This window comes from Myotis davidii, unplaced genomic scaffold, assembly GCF_000327345.1.
Source record: "Myotis davidii unplaced genomic scaffold, ASM32734v1 scaffold86, whole genome shotgun sequence".
Classification (NCBI taxonomy): domain Eukaryota; kingdom Metazoa; phylum Chordata; class Mammalia; order Chiroptera; family Vespertilionidae; genus Myotis; species Myotis davidii.
This window is the reverse complement of record NW_006298058.1, coordinates 463,050-468,388: the sequence shown is the minus strand read 5'-3', so window position 1 is coordinate 468,388 and position 5,339 is coordinate 463,050. Positions and strand designations below refer to the sequence as shown.

The 5,339-nt window shown below is 39.3% G+C and overlaps 1 pseudogene; it reads left to right on the top strand.

The window, feature by feature from the left end:
• Window positions 1–4,823, top strand: part of LOC102760870 — a 12,437-nt pseudogene extending 7,614 nt beyond the window's left edge.
• The last annotated feature ends 516 nt before the right edge of the window (window positions 4,824–5,339 follow it).

The following is a 5,339-nucleotide window of genomic DNA, read 5'->3' as shown; positions in this document are numbered from 1 at the left end:
GCTGGGTGTATGCTCGGCTGTTATGCGATTTTGCTGTTATGCGATTTTACCACACTCGCAAAATCGCACACAGCCGACCATACACCCAGTATGATAGCGCAAAATCACGAATCGCGATACCATACTGGGTGTATGGTTGGCTGTGTGCGATTTTGCGAGTGTGGTAAAATGGCATAACAGCAAAATCGCATAACAGCCGAGCATACACCCAGCAGCACTGCTGATGCCTGAACGGTATGTGGAATGAAGTGGGCGGGCATCGGGAGGCCACTATGGCACGGGGCAAGCACTATGGGCAGTCTATCTGAAGTGTACCTGGCGTATAAGACGACCCCCCACTTGGAGGCATATTTTTCAGGGCCAAAAAATTGTCTTATACGCCGGCAAATACGGTAGTTGGTCAACAGACATATGAAAAGATGCTCAACCTCACTAATCATTAGATAAACTCAAATTAAAACCTCAATAAAATACCATCTCACACCTGTCAGGTGGCTATCATCAAGTGTTGGCAAGGATATGGAAAAAAAGAAACCCTTGTCCACTGTTGGTGGGATTGCAAATTGGTGCATCCACTATGGGCAACAGTAGGGAGGATTCTAAAAAAAATTAAAAATAAAACTCTCTTATGATCCAGCCATTCCATTTTGGAGTATTTATACAAAGATATCCAAAACATTAATTCGAAAAGAAATATGCATCCCTATGTTCATTGCAGCATTATTTACAATAGCCAAGGTATGAAAGCAACCTAAGTGCTCATCAATAGACGAGTGGATAAACAAGTAGTGGTACATATAAACAATGGAATATTACTTGACTATAAAAAAGAGTAAAATTTTACCATTTATGACAGCATGGATGGACCTAGAAGATATGATACTAAGTGAGGGGAAAAAGTAAAACAGAGAAAAGCAAATACCATATGATTTCACTTAAATGTGAAATTAACGAACATAAGCAAACAGAACAGAAACAGACACTGATAGAGAGGAGGTCGATGGTTCCCAGATTGGAGGGGACTAAGTGGTCTGGGTGAAACAAAGCAGAGGGATTAAAAAGTACAAATCGGTAGTTAAAAAACAGTCACAGGAATGTAAATTATAGCACAAAAAATATAGTCAATGATGTTATAATATTTATGGTGCCAGGTGGGTACTGGGTTAACTGAGAAGATCAAGTTTTAAAAAATAGAAGAAACTCTTCGTAAATTATATAAGTGTCCTACCACCTTGCAGTGATACTGAAACTAATATAATATTGAATATCAACTTGTAATTGAAAAAAATAATATTAAAAACCTGGGAAAAGAAAAAAATCAGAAGCATACATAAATCAGGGTTATGTTTTGATTAGTTTGCAAAAACAGAATATGCACCTCACAGGAGCCTAACTTGATATTTCTTCTGAGAACAATAATTTGGTATATGCTAATTCAGCATTCAAAGAAAATTGATAAAACATAATTACTGTGAATAAGGAAAATCAGTTGTATATTATAAGCCATGGAGGGTAAAGAGGTAAGATTTCTCTTTACTTAGACTGATAAAATGATGACACCTAAATATTAAATGTCATACCTAGAACAACAACTAAATAAGCTTTATAGAGGGATACATTCAAAACTACCATACAGAAAAATCAAAATCAAATTTTTAAAAATGTTCAAGTATCCCACAGAAGGGAGGAGGGAAAGAAAAAGGATGAGAAATGAAAACTGGAGAGGAAAAACAAAACAAAATATAAAATAGCTTTGATCCCTAACAAATCAATAATTACATTAAACATAAAAGGTCTTTACAAATCGATACAGAGATCAGCAGAATAAGTTAACAAACATGACCCAACTATCTACTATTTATAAGAGACTCACTTCAAATAAAACAATATAGGTAGATTTAAAGTAAAAGAATTAGAAAAAAAAGCATCCATGTTTGTTACATTTGTTCCTTGGTGAAAAAATAAAAATAAAGTAAAAGGATTAAAAATATATGTCATGTAGAGTTGACCTTTAAACAATGTGAACACTGACCCCACACAAAGCTGAAACTCCACTAATGACTTTTGACTCTCCAAAAACTTAACTGTGGTTAAGGGGATTGGTTCCAGGAAATGAAAGATCTGAATATGTGGAGAGACACACCATGTTCCTGGATTGGAAGACTAAATAAAGACATCAATTCTTCTCATATTGATACACAGATTTAATATGGTTTCTATCAAAATTCCAGGAAACATTTTTTTTGTAAATATACTGAAAATTATGCCAAAATTTATGTGGAAAAGCAAAGAAACTAGAAAATTTAAAATAATTTTGAAAAAGAGGAATAAAGATAAATCCAGCCAATGATTTCAGAAGATGCTACTAGTATACTGTAATTAAAACTGTATGAATAGGCACATAGATCAATGGAACAGAACAAAGAACCCAGGAAGAAACTCACACAAATATTCCCAACTGATTTCTGACAAAGGTGCAGAAGCAATTCACTGAAGGAAAGATAACCTTTTCTGCTGAGTAACACTCCCTCCACGTTCGGGTGCCAGATGCTGAGTGATTCCTTCCACAACCCGCGTGGAGAAGGGTTCGGTATCTGAAAGAGGAGCCGCACAACAAATGAAAAAGACACAAGATAATTTTGCGATACCGGGGGACCAGGCGGGCAAGTCCAGAAAGACTTCCTCCTCTGGAAAGACTTCCTCCTCCCGCTTCGCTCAGGTCTCTCCAAGCTTTTATTCATCTGGAGTAGCCCTTAGGGTAAAGAGGTTTTAACGACACACATCCGCAAACAATCTTCAGGAATAGGCAGAATACCCGATTAACCCATCAACAGATCTCCAGGAGCATCCGATTAACAACAATCAACAAAGATCTAATTGAGTGAACTAAGGTGGAGATGCTTCAACCATCACCACTCAAACCTACTGGGTAGTTCACAGTTCTAACTTCCAAAAGGTCACCAGCCTTCTCTGGGGGGTCTCCGTCCAAACCCAGGCAGCAAAGATAATGAATGGACTCCGGCACTTTTCAACTGCAGCAATTGAACATCCACAAGCAAAAAAATAAATAAACTTCCATCTGTCCACACTTCATTAAAAATTTAACTTAAAACGTATCACAAACTTCAGTTTAAAACTATAAAAGTTTTAAAAAATAGAAGAAACTCTTCAGGATCTAAGAAAAGAATTCTTAGATTTGACATTGAAAGCACAATCCATAAAGTAAAAATTGATAAATTGAACTTTATAAAAATTAAAAACTTTTGCTCTTGTGAAAGATTCTACTAAAAGGATCAAGCTACAGACTAGAAAATATTTTTTTTTTTGCAGACACATATATTTGGCAAAGGACTAATATCTAGACTATATAAAAATCTCTCAAAACTCAACAAGGAAAAAGTAATTTAAAATGGCAGGGAAGGGGATTTTTATAATACTTTCAACAATCAAGATTTTTTTAAAAAGTCAATGAAAGCGCATTACTTACCTCGACTCTTAGCTTGTTGGGCACAATAACCGGGACCCAGTGTCTACCCCTGTTGCCTGTGTTTTCTAACCCTCAGCCATGGTGAGTGCATCTTCATCCATATTGGCCAGGCTGGTGTCCAGATTGGCAATGCCTGCTGGGAACCCTACTGCCTGGAATATGGCATCTAGCCCGATGTCCAGTCTTGCCAAGTGACAAGACCATTGGGGGAGGAGATGATTCCTTTAATACCTTCTTCAGTGAGACAGATGCTGACAAGCATGTGCCCAGGGCAGTGTTGGTAGGCCTAGAACCCAGAGTCATTGATGAAGTTCACACTGATCCCTACCGCCAGCTCTTCCACCCTGAGCAGCTCGTCACAGGCAAGGAAGATGCTGCCAATAACTATGCCTGTGGACACTACGCCATTGGCAAAGAGATCATTGGCCTAGTCCTGGACCCAATTCAGAAACCAGCTGATCAATGCACAGGTTTTCGGAGCTTCTTGTTTTTCCACAGCTTTGGTGGGGAAACTGGTTCTGGGTTCACCTCCCTGCTGATGGGATGTCTCCAGGCCAAGAAGTCCAAACTGGAGTTCTCCACGTATACAACCCTGCAGGTTTCCACAGATGTAAGTGAGCCCTAAAACTCCATCCTTACTACTCACACCACCCTGGAGCACTCTGATTGTGCCTTCATGGTTGACAATGAGGCCATCAATGACATCTGATGTAGAAACTTCCATATTGAGTGCCCAACCTACACTAACCTTAACCACCTAATTAACTAGAATGTGTCCTCCCTCACTTTTCCCTTATGTTTGATGGAGCTTTGCCTGTTGATCTGACTGAATTCCAGACCAACCTGGTGCCCTACCCCTGCATCCACTTCCCTCTGGCCACACATGCCCATCACCTCTGCCCACCATGAGCAGCTTTCTGCAGCAGAGATCACCAGTGAGTGCTCTGAGCCAGCAACCAGATGGTGAAATGTGCCCCTTGCCACAGTAAATGCGTGGCTTTCTGCGTGTTGTACTGTGGTGACGTGGATCCCAAAGATGTCAATGCTGCCATTGCTACCATCAAGACAAAATGCAGCATCCAGTTTGTGGACTGTGTGAGGCTGGTAATTCATGTGCTTCCTGGACAACTATAGCTGAGGCTTGGGCTTGCCTGGACCACAAGTTTGACCTGGTACATGCCAAGTGTGCCTTGTCCACTGGTATATGGGTGAGGGCATGGAGGAAGGAGAGTTTTCTGAGGCCCGGGAGGACGTGGTTGCCCTTGAGAATGATTATGAGGAGGTTGATGTGGATCCTGTTAAAAGAAAGGGTGGGGAAGATGGAGAGGAATGCTAATTACCATTCCTTTCAGCACTGCAACATGTCTACTCAGAGCTTCGGGCTTAACAGCTAAAAGCTTTCTGGTAAGATTTTCTTCATTTTCACCTGTGATCATGTCTGTCTTTTTCATGTATACCTATAAGATTTCCCCTCATGTTTAAAAGTAAAGGCATTAAGAACTTTTTAAAAATCCAGTGAGAGCATGGGAAAAAGACATAAAGAGACATTTAACCCAACAAAATGTAAAAATGGCAAAAAAGTATATGAAAAGGTGTTCAATGTCATTAGCTATTAGAGAAATACACATTAAAACCACAGTGAGATACATAATGACAACACCAAAGGCTGCCAAGAAAGCTGAGAAATTGGATCACATACGTTGTTAGTGGGCATGTAAAATGGTATAGCATTCTGGAAAACAATTTTACAGTTTCCAAAAAACTAAACACACAACTACCATATAATCCAGTGATCATATTCCTTGGTATTAATACCAAAGAAATGAAGACTGGTGTTTACACCAAAAGCTAT